Source organism: Sinocyclocheilus grahami, unplaced genomic scaffold, assembly GCF_001515645.1.
Source record: "Sinocyclocheilus grahami isolate Dianchi unplaced genomic scaffold, SAMN03320097.WGS_v1.1 scaffold328.1, whole genome shotgun sequence".
NCBI lineage: Eukaryota > Metazoa > Chordata > Actinopteri > Cypriniformes > Cyprinidae > Sinocyclocheilus > Sinocyclocheilus grahami.
In genome coordinates, this window is record NW_015505507.1 from 706,318 (window position 1) to 718,566 (window position 12,249).

The 12,249-nt window shown below is 36.0% G+C and overlaps 2 long non-coding RNA genes across 2 annotated transcripts in view; one reads left to right on the forward strand and one right to left on the reverse strand.

Moving 5' to 3' along the window:
* The first annotated feature begins 1,784 nt into the window (after window positions 1–1,784).
* The window catches only part of LOC107602485 (uncharacterized), a 35,637-nt gene continuing 25,172 nt past the window's right edge, over window positions 1,785–12,249 (forward strand). The window contains exon 1 of the long non-coding RNA XR_001611043.1: window positions 1,785–1,821. This is a non-coding gene — a long non-coding RNA (uncharacterized lncRNA). The remainder of the gene's footprint in view (window positions 1,822–12,249) is intronic.
* LOC107602486 (uncharacterized) overlaps window positions 8,571–12,249 on the reverse strand; it is a 27,499-nt gene continuing 23,820 nt past the window's right edge. Inside the window, exons 3-4 of the long non-coding RNA XR_001611044.1 lie at window positions 11,194–11,199; window positions 8,571–8,676 (exon numbers count right to left, since the gene is read on the reverse strand). This is a non-coding gene — a long non-coding RNA (uncharacterized lncRNA). The remainder of the gene's footprint in view (window positions 8,677–11,193; window positions 11,200–12,249) is intronic.

A 12,249-nucleotide genomic window follows, 5' to 3' on the forward strand; every position in this document is an offset into this window, starting at 1 on the left:
TATATATATATATATATATATATATAAATTAATTGGTGACATTTTAAACAAACCTATAAAACCTTCAAACTCCAAGCCTTTTCAAACTTCTTTTTAAGCTTTTAGACAAACGTTTGTCGAGCCATCATTTCAACATTGTCTTGCCCATTTTCTTATTAAAAATTACACACATTGCTTTGAGTTTCAGTTCATTTTTATTGTACTTCCTTAAAAGTCCAAAATTCAAATTCAGTTCAAATTCATGAACTGATTCTCAACTGCATTCTCAATTTCATTAATTTAACCATTATTTGCTTTAACGTATCCTTAAATCTTTCAAGACTTTGCACAGTTAGCAACTTGTCCTTTATGACACTATGCTAGAAAAGATGAAACTTATATTATTTCTGTGCAATGGGTGGTTAGTAAGTAATGCGCTGTAGACTCAATGAATCGCTTATTGTAGACTCCCATGAGAGATCTTAGAAATGGAACATCTAGCTGTTGGAATTACAGTTAAATTATCCATTTCCACCAGAGTGTTATGAGAATGTGATTTTCATTTCCAGCTTTATCGAACTTAATAATTTTCGGAACTTAATACTACATCTACAAAATGACTTGACTGAGCCACCAATGTTAGTAATTCCTGAGCTCAGTCAGGACACTACTGTTCTCGGGCCTGGTTCCACAGCCTCTCAGCAGGTTCAGTGTGTAGCCAATGCTAATATTCTCTGCACCTGTGTAATATGTGCTAGATTTCTGACTGCTTAAGTTAGCCGTGTCTGTCATGCTAGCTGTTTTCATCTTGCCGTTCATTTATTTCTCTTTGCCTCTGGCATGCAACCGCCTGTGATGGAGAGAAGTTGAGGGTGTTAATGTTTTTTTTCTTTTGTGCAGCAGAACTGGCTGGCAGGGAGGAGAGTTGTCCGCCTTAAAAGTCAAAATGACTAAGTATGACAAAGTGAATCAAGTGAGCTAAAATTTTAACTTTTTTGAGCCATGATGGATTGAGTGTCCAACACTGAGAAATATCTTCATAATATTTACTCAAATACTCCAGGAAATGAATGCCTCCAAATGGCAGTTTCAATTTACACCCTCTAAAAACTTTCCTTTGCTCCCACACGCTCTTCCCTTTACATCATGTTTTCTTTATATCGTTGTACTTTCTATATAAAAGGAAATGCTAGATTGCGGGATTGTGCTGATACTTACCCAAGTGCCAAAGCAAAGTATAGTTGACATATAGTTGAGTATAGATGGTGGAGAACCACATACGGTTGAGTGTCTAAAAGAGTGTATAGTAAACAGTTTTCAACATAACATAACATAGCATAGCATAGCATAGCATAAAATAACATAACATAACATAACATAACATAACATAACATAACATAACATAACAACATATAATATATGAAATTTCAGTCTGGTAATTTAAATTAATTTGTATCTTATGAATTTGTAGCAAATAGTTTTTTGCTAAAAACACTGTCATGGTATTGAATGGCTGTTTTTTTTTTTTTTTTGCAGTTTTATCTATGTATATTGTAACAGTCCCTATTGAAATAAACCATAAATAAAAAATTTTTTGCAATACAGTACAATTGCATAATGTAGTTTACCCTGAGTATATAAAAGCAATTGCTAAAGCATTATTGAATTACTGAATTTTGTATTTTTTGGAAAATGAAATAATTTAATCAACATTCAGTTTATTTTTTATTACCAAAGAAGTAAAATTCTCTGCACCCCCACCATAAAAATGTGTCATTCCATTATAACTGGTGACACCCAGGAAATGACATCATTGGGACACTTTCAACAGCATGGCAGGAAGTAAGTACTCTCAATCTGTTTTTGTTTTCATTTAAGTTGTGAAGCAATGTGTTGACTGCATATGGCTTGATCGTTTAATTATTGGAAGAAAAAATGATCATAGAAATATAATATCAAATAATACCAAACTAACATGTGGGCCAAATTAATGCCACCTTGATAACTTATTGTAACCCTGTTACCCATTGTTCCATGTTTTTCTAAATGTTATTATATTTTGCCAAAGAATTCATTAACTTGTCATGTTTATTTACTGTTTATTTTGATAAATAATTAGATAACACAACTGTTTTAAATTAGACATGCTATATTTTGGTTACAGGATTGTAAAAGCATCCTAAAATAAAATAAAATGGCTTATTTAGTTCAGCCTCTTCAGATGGACAAACAACATTTCAGTATAATTATTGGCCTCACCTCATAAATAATATAATAGTATATTACTTAAGGAATTAGTGTACCACTAAAAAACTGTATTTTGAGTTTAAAAAAAAGAAAAAAACTTTTTAAAAAGGTATTTCTTTGAGACATGTCATAAACCAGGCAAATGTAAAAAAAAAAACTGCAGTATGGCATTGTGCTGTGTACTATGAGCTTGAGTACAGTTTGTAGTGATCCTTGTTTAGGCTCAGGGCAGAGGAACGGATCTGAGCAGAAATGAAGTGGTTTAACTGAACATGTAACCTTGAGAGTCCGGGTAGAATTACAGGTGTACTTCCTTTCCCAGGCTCAGAAGTAAATCTTTGTGGCCGAGGAGAGATGCTATTGCCATACACACATTCACACACGATGAGTCAGGCAGGTGAGCGAGTGGGTCTTGAGATTTGGCGCGAATGAGGGAGAAAGAAAGAGAAGTGAAACCAGAGGCGCCTTGCTGAGGAGCTGGGGATGGAGCGGCGTTCAGACTTATTCAGGTGTGAGGAGGGGTGTGTTGCCTCACCTTCACACACACACACACACACACACACACACACACACACACACACACACACACACACACACACACACACACACACACACAGATGATACTTCCTCTGGTCCCACATCCCAGCATGCCTCATTTCACATGAACACCATCTTGCCAAAACATCAATGCAATAATTAGCTCTACTCAGACGCATGTATTTATAGTTAAAGATATTATTTGGCAAGCTCTTAAAGGGATAGTTCACCCAAAAATGAAAATGCTGTCATCAATTACTCAGCCTTGTATGACATTCTTTCTTTTCTGCAACACTAAAGTAGGTTTTTAGGTTTTTTGCAGCCATTTGCTAAAATCATTTAAGTTAATTTTTTTTCCTCATTAATGTACACACAGCACCCCATATTGACAGAAAAACACAGAATTGTTGACATTTTTGCAGATTTATTAAAAAAGAAAAACTGAAATATCACATGGTCCTAAGTATTCAGACCCTTTGCTCAGTATTTAGTAGAAGCACCCTTTTGATCTAATACAGCCATGAGTCTTTTTGGGAAAGATGCAACAAGTTTTGCACACCTGGATTTGGGGATCCTCTGCCATCCCTCCTTGCAGATCCTCTCCAGTTCGGTCAGGTTGGATGGTAAACGTTGGTGAACAGCCATTTTTAGGTCTCTCCAGAGATGCTCAATTGGGTTTAAGCCAGGGCTCTGGCTGGGCCATTCAAGAACAGTCACAGAGTTGTTGGGAAGCCACTCCTTCGTTATTTTAAATTAGATTCATAAATATTTAAATTGTAATTTTGTTTTTAGTTTTTACTGTAATTTTGGTGAGCAAGGTTTCTTTCAAAATAAATCATAATTATTCCAAACTTTTATGTTTTATCTCTTATTCTGAGATCACAAAACGTTTTTAAACTTTAGCACATATTCAGGTATCTTTTTTATTCATATTATTTGCATAAAAAGCACATGATAATGCTTTATACACATGCTCCACCAAGCCAAACCCTTTGTGACCATCTTCTGGTTGCTGTTTGCAGTCTTTGTGGATTGATTTCAGCAGCAACGTGATTATCCTCATCACTTTAGCGTCCACAGCCTCTGCGAGCCAGCCTCTCGTTTCTCAGCGCTGCAACCCTACACCAATATAGCTAGAGTTTATTTCGCCCGTTTATTTTTACTAGCAAATCTCTTCCTTCTCCATTCCTCCCACTCGTTAGCCTTCCATTGTTGGAGAGGATGAGAGTTTGCTAAATATGTGCTCTGTTGGAAAAATATTCTGGCTTCCCTTTCTCTCAAACTCTAGTTTTCATCCTTTACAATACTATTGTATTGTAAAATGCCTTTACAATACTATTATGCCAATTTTTCACCTGTATAAAGATGTTTGGTTGGCCAGGGCTGATGTGTTGGATTTAGTGTTGAATTCAATTCCACATTTGACATTAGTATTATAGATAATCTTTAGCAAAAGCAAGATACATGTGCTTACCATTGACTATACATATAGAGCAATTTCTTAAAGATGCGGTCTTACTTGTTTGGAGTTTGGAGTCCAATTCTCAATGTTAATTAACTATTAACTGCAACTTTTGCCTCAGTAAACTCCTAATTTGCTCCTAACTATTAATAGTTAATAAGGTAGTTGTTAAATTTAGGTATGGAATAAGGGATCTAATATATATATTCATGCAGAATAAGACATTAATATGTGCATTATAAGTACTAATAAACAGCCAATATCCTAGTATTATGCATATTATTAAGCAACTAGTTAAAAGTGAGAAGTGGTCCCTAAACTAAAGCGTTACTGAAGACGCATATGTCAGTGCTTTGCTTTGTAACCAGCAGAGGGAGATCAGTCTCTGGGGACTTCAACAATAGCACCGAAAACACTGTATGTGCTAAAGCGAGACGTGTCATTCAAAGGTCACTTGTTCTTCATTGAACAAGAGGTCTTTGAGAAAATAAGTAGTAAAAACAGGTTGCTGGAGGTCAATGCTAGCATGTGTTTGGCAACTCGATGTCCTGTTGGGCACCTGAAAGACGGCATGAGAGAGGTGTGATGCTTCCTGTCTAAGAGTGTGTTCAGACTTGACTGTTCTGGCAGCTTCTCTCTTCGGCTTGGATGAACTCTTGCTGACATTAGTCGGAGTGTAACGTCTACTATGACTACATCCATATTCACACACACACACACACACACACACAGGGTGACCGGCTGAACGCAGGTGAGAGGAATGCCTGAAGGTGTGAAGGTTGACAGTTTTGCGTAAAGTTGCAACAAGAAGCAACAAATTTTACTAAGACAAACCCAGCAAAGCCAGCAAGACCTGTTAGACCTAACTGTCACTGTTCAGGAACATGAGACAGTATGTTTCCTTTGTGTCAAACCAAATCGTTTAGAGACGCATGTACGTCTGGAAACGCATATTTGTACAATGAAGGTACTGTATATGTGTGTGTACATGCTCTTCTCGGGTTTCCCAGTCAAATTATTCAAACCCGGTGTCTGTTTCATAGCAAGTGACAATGTCTACACCAGATGAATAATAATGCCTTTGTCTGGCTTGCATCTGAGTGTTCAAATATGTTTTGGCATAATTGATTGGCATATTAAATGTTTTCGTTGAAAGTGCACAATGGCAACGTAATGTTTTGAGTGCAGAAAAAAATGGCTTATCAAATTACCTTGCCATATGTCTACAAATGTTCACTCGGGATTAGAAGCACTTGAGGATCTCAGAGTTTAAAGAGGCTATGAGAGCTTTTAGGCTTCCGATTTAAGTGTGCTGACAGGCCGTGTGTTGGAGTGACGGCGAGTAGTTAATGACTACCTGTTCAGGTGAGAACAGCACCTAGTGTGAAACCAGTCTGAAGACTCTGTCACTGACAAGGGAGGATGGGCAGAGGCTGATAGGCCAGAACTTCCCCTGGAAGACAAGGTAAACAGCAGGGTTAGAATGACAGCAGAGGAATGCCAAAAATCCACTTTAATGGATTCCTTAGTGTTTCGCAGGGCAGGTCAGCAAGTGAGAATAGAGAGGTAAAAGTGACAGGCTGAGCTTTTGGAAGAGCTGTACAGACGAAAGGGAGGATTGAGGGGTGTGATGAGAGACTGGCGGCCTGTCAAACACATCTACGGACGTATAGGTGGGAAAGGAGGGACCCGCTGGATATACCAGAGACAGGACTCTCTGCACAGTTACTTATTGTTCAAAGGGAAACGGCTTTCAGTAGACCTTTCGCACACAGTCATGCTCGCTTTGTGCTGCTGACAGATTTATCTTGGAGGACGTTAGCGAAAGGCTTAAGCTTTTGAACTCTGCTGTTGCGCCAAAAATATTACTCAACTGTGGCATTACATCATTAGGACTTTGTATTTTTAGGTGGTTGCAATGACTATGTTGGCAACTTATTTAGGAACATATTACAAAAAACAGTGTGCTTGAATTTAGTATGAACTTGCTTATATTTTTACTTATTATGTAAAGACTTAATGTGATTTAAATTTGGCACGAGGATAACGGCCTTATTCTGTGATTTACTATAAACATTTCAGTTGTAATTCTGATAAACTGAAAGACTTGTTGAAATGCAATTTAAGGTGATTCATACATTCATGAGTTAAACTATGCTCAAATCTTTGAATTCTCGGTTCTAATCCAAACAAATCTGCTATCGGTGAAATGTAATTGCATTTGTTGACAATTGTGCCTGACCGCCACAGGATATCCTGTGTTAATGGGTTTCTTTATTGCTAGGATAATACTTGTGGACTTTTTGTGTTTAGTGACACTTTAAAGAGACAAAGTGGAACTATTACCTACTAATTCTTAAATTACATAGATAATAGAGCAAGACTTATATTTGAGGGGTTTATAGAGTAATTGGTGTAACTGGTTTGGGTTTCTCTGACCTTTGACCTTTGCCCGCAGAGGCTACTAAGATGCACCTGCAAGTGTGTGTCACGACCCATGTAACCTCAGGCACATAGGCCTCCCTTCAACAAGAGAATACTGGTCAAGACAGCAGACGGATAATAAAACAAAAATATATTTTAATGATTTTCTCATTGCTCTGTCTATAAGGCCATACAATCAATGCAAAATCAGGTTTAAGAGTGTTTTAAAGGTATAGTCGACTCAAAAATAGAAATACTGTCATCATTTACTCTGCGGCTCTGATGTCATTGTAAATAAAGTTTTCTCTTCCAAAAGAAAATGTTTAAAAGAATGTTAATGCTGCTCATTTTCAATGAAAGTTAATGGTAGCCAATGGAGTCCATGCAACTCATGCATTTTATTCAGAGTCCTCTAAATCCATATGATAGATTTGTGCTAGTAACAGAATACAATTTGCTAAAAATGTGTTAGTCTCTCCAAAACGTTGCTACTCTCACCTTAAAAGCCTCTCATTTGAAAATTGTGGTCACCATTGACTTTCATAGTATGGGAAACAGTAATACATGCTATAATTCTGACATTCTGCTTTATATAATGTTTTAAAATGACATAAATATGAGGAAACTATTGCAGATAACTATTCCTTACATTTAAAAAGCATAAAGCATGACCCAAAGGATGCATTATCGTTTGAAAAATCAGCCAGAGACATAATAGTGAAAATGACTTGGTGAATGAGCAGGTGAGGAGGTTATTTTCTGAGAGGTGGTATTTATGGTGTGAGTGTTTGTGTGATGGATGAGGGGATGTAAAAAGAGAGTGTGTGAGAGGTATTAGTTGATATTTCCATGTGTGTGAGTGTTTGTGCGAGTATGGAGTGAGAGAGAGAGAAGCGAGATGTGGAAGTTGATGTCCCTTTCCCTCAGGGATGTGACATCCCTGCAGAGGAACAAAACCAGCACGGTATTAGTAACAGGATACGCCGCTAGCGCAAACTGGAAACGTGTACCTCCTTATCTAGAGGGCAAGTGAGTCGCTTTGTATCGTTTTCCCATACATACCTGATCCACCCGATAAGGTCCTGTTTGTGTCTGTGAGCTCTCAATTTACAAAAAAATTCCCCAACGATCAGCCAGCGCACAAGGAAACAATATGACTTTCAGACTTCTACAGATAATAACAACTCTTTCAATCAATATAATTGAAGCTGTTATCAACACCAGCTAATTGCTACTTTAATAATGATTGTACAAATAATACAATTAAATAACACCTTAAATGTACAATAGTTCTTCAGATTTCGGACAGTTTACCGCACGCATTATGATAGACCTATAGAAAAAAATATTTGAATCTTTTTCTTTTCTAAGAATGGCTTAACTTGAAGTGCTGTAAAAAAATTTGGGAAAAAAATATTATTTTAAGGTACTTTATGATATGTTGCCATACGACAACAGCATACAATAGTGGATCTAACTTAGAATAAGTGTAAGCTTACTTATAATTAATATTTTTCCTCAGAAATGTTGTTTGTGTTGATTCAATTGGTGCTATTATAAGCTTTAACACAGTACTTACTTAGAATAAATAAAAGCACAAGTTGTTGGAAAGTATGTATAAGGTGTCAATTATATATATTTTTTGCTGAATAATGATTTATAATTGTTTTAATTTCATTAAATTTTTCATGAATATTATTTAAACTGCAAATTTATACAGTTAAAACAAATATAATACTGTATATCATGTATCATAAAACACTGACATAAAACCAAAAACATTGCAGTTAATGAAAATTCAGCATTATGCAATCTCTTGAGAGGAAGACTATGAACATGAGCCCCCACATCTCACCACAGAAAAAAAACTGCATGTGATGTGACTTAATCAAAGCACATCATTGGCTAAACTAAGGTCTTCTCTTTCCAACAAAAAAAACGAGAATGTTCTCTTAAAGAGACAGTGGCAAGGAAATGAACACAAAGTGTATGTTGCCATATGGCTACACCATGCGGTAGAGGGTTAACTAGTGTTTCTTGACATATAGCAGGTTTAACCAGACAGTCAGCTGTGTGTGGACATTACCTTGTCTGTCTGCGTGTTTATCAAGGCTGTCATTGTTTCATTGCTTGAATTTCCTGAGAACATCTTATTTCTGTTGCGTTTCTGTGTGTTCAGTTGCAATGTCTTGATTTCCATTTTTGTGTGCATGTTTGTACTGCAAATAGGCTATTTGTATATAGTAATTTGACCTTTTTTCATGGACGAATGGGTCTGTGATGTATAAGTAGAAAGGAAAAACCTTTTTAATTAAAAAAAAAAAAATTACAGTACATGTACCAGTTCTCTGTGTTAATTTTTTTCACCTTATACATTTTCAAATAGTTGGTGTAATCATTAAATAAAAAAGTAACGTTTTCCTTGCACCTTGATTCATAATTTAAAAAAAAAAACATTTAAGAAATGTAATTGAATGCCTTAATTTATTATATTTATAAACAAATTATAATCAATTTTTTTTTATAAATTATAATATAATATTATAAGAGGCTTGATATAATTTCCTGTTTTTTAGTTTTTTTCCTGCTTGTTAGCTGCACCATGACTTTGCACCAAGCAGTGAAGCTGTTTTGTTAAAATATTTTTAAGTAACGGTACAATATTATACTAAAGTTCCTTGGCATATACATGCTCATCAGAGAAGTTATTGTATGTCAGAATATTTATTTATTTATTCAGACAAAATTAGTTCTGTGATATACTGAAATTATATCAGCTCAAGGTCTTTAACGTTAAGCTTAGGGTGGATGTTGCTATAGATTATGATAATAGCAACCAGACATTAGCAGGGAAAGTCTGTGGTGAGACACAAATTAAGAGGCAATTGAGAGCTCTATTTGTTACCTTGCCTAAGGTTATACTGCTCAACATGACATCTCTGTTCAGCCTTTCTCATCAGCTCTTTCTCTCTCGCTCACCGCCTTCGTCCGTTTCTGTTTCACACTGAGTTCCGAAGAGTTTCAGGTTGCGTGTTTTTCACCTTTTTCCCTGAAAAAGTAAGGCGATCCGATCCGGCTTTCACTTTTTTCCCCCCAGAACAATTGCAGAAGGTCTGTGCAAGTGCAGACGGTGGAATGAGACAATGAAAGAGTTTAGGGCTCACAGCCTCATCTGTAAAATCTCCCTTCTCTGGAGGATGTCCATCTGCCCAGTATCTGGTTGCAGAATGTAGACACAAATGTAGTCAATTTTGACAGAGTATTTCACTTAAAGTTAATGGTAAATGTGTGTTTGGACCAACCTACCCCTGAATTCAAGACCCGCTTCCTCTGAACCCAAGCCCTGGGGTACTTTTTGGTAATGACTTTGTTGCTGTTCAGTGTAATTTCAGTGCTTTGTCATGCATCATTCACAACTCTTCAGTTCGTCCGCGCCTGAGGATATCATGCATTCGTGCATGCTTCGCTTCAGTGGAAAGGGAGGTTTTGTTGTTTGTGTAGCGATTTTCATTGATGATAAGCTCCATGCTGTGGTTCTGTATGAAATGACTGGTACAGTGTAGCAGTGTTTATGTAAATAGAGATTAGATATATATCCCTCATCCAGACAAACATCAATAATTTTTGTCTCTTGACAAACATGTCCAAGACTTTAGTCAAGATAGTGCCATGCACGTTTAATTTTTTGACAGGAATAAAAATGAGGCTTTGAGGGATAGATGTACGGTGCGATCACTGGATTTTACTGTTGTTTAACAACGTAGATTGTTCAACTTACGAAACATCTTTCAGCGAGTGAGAGAGAAAAAAACAACTTTCAGTAGACAAAAACTTCATGAAACAATTTTGAAAGTTTTGAGTTGAAAAAATTATGTGATCTTGTTTTCAACTGAATATGGTGTCTTACCTGACTAAGGTCTATAGAAGAATTCTGTTTGGTTCCTCAAATATTCTTTCAGTGAACAGAACCATTTTTTAATAAATATTTAAATCTAAAAAAAAAATGTAAATCTAAAATGAAATAAAAAAAAAAATCTGAAGAACCTTTTCCACTATAAAGAATATCAATTCTATATGTTTGTGTGTGTGTGTCTGTGCGTGTATACAAATATATATACAAACAGACATCTTTCTTTCTTTCTTTCTTAATGGATTCATATGTATGTATCAAACAGATTAAGCAGCAGTGTTTTTTTGTAGGTAATATTTTACGTAAATACAAAACCCCTAAACTTAGGGTCCCACTTTATATTAGGTGACCTTAACAACTATGTACTTACATTTAAATGAATCATTTAATACAATGCACTTATTGCGTGCGTACATGTTTTTACATTGTACTTATATTTTTAAAAATACCTGCATGTAAATACATCTGTAATTAATTTCTGTAATTACATTTGTTAACACTGTTGACCCATCCCTTTATACCTTAACCCACCCTTAAACCTACCCATACCACCAAACCTGTCCCTAAACTTACACGTATCCCACCTCAATAGCAGCAAAAGTGTTTTGCAATACAATATGAACACAATAAGTACATTGTACTTATTTTTTGATGTAAGTACATCGTAGTTAAGGCCACCTAATATAAAGTGGGACCAAACTTAGTAACCATAATCTTTTTTTCTGCCGAAAAAAGCAGCTGTAGTTTGTAATTAGATTTTTTTTTAAACATTATATAAAAATATAAAAGTCTTCGTCATCTTAAAATAAATTAGACTTTTCTGTCATTACAAATCTGAACACTTAGCTCGTCCGACCTTTTTTTTTCCCTTTGAGAAACGTTGCCCATTTGATGAATGTTCAGTTGGCACAGAATGTTCTTTAAAGGGGTCATGTGATGCGATTTCAAGTTTTCCTTTCTCTTTGGAGTGTTACAAGCTCTTGGTGCATAAAGAAGATCTGTAAAGCTGCAAAGACTAACATCTCAAATCTAGAGATATTCTTTATAAAAGTTAAGAGTAAGCCACGCCTACCTAAAACGCCTCGTTCTAACACGCCCCCACATATCTACGTCACTATGTGGAAATATTAGCATAATGCCGCCCAAATGTGCACGCAAAGAAAGAAGGCGTGGTTTCAGGAACAGCAGCAGTGTTGATGCAGCCATGTCAGGGAGACGCTGTGTATTTCAGTGTGAAAGCAAAAGCACTTTATTTGGCCTTCCGGAAGTAGATGCAATTAAGAATCATTGGTTAAGATTTATTTACAACAGAACAGCATAACCCACACTCTTAAAAATAAAGGTGCTTCAAAAGGTTCTTCTAGCGATGCCATATAAGAACCATTTTTGGTTCCACAAAGAACCATTCAGTCAAAGGTTCTTTAAAGAACCATCTCTTTCTTACCTTTTTGTAATCTGAAGAACCTTATTTTGCCACAAAGAACCTTTTGTGAAACAAAAAGGTTCTTCAGATGTTAAAGGTTCTTTATGGAACCATTTAGACAAAAAGGTTCTTCTATGGCATCGTGAAACAACTTTATTTTTAAGAGTGCAGATGTTCGAATTTGTGCAAAGCATTTTATGGACAACAGTTTTTTGAACCTAGAAGAGTACAAGGCTGGCTGTGCACAAAGGCTATTTCTAAAAAAAA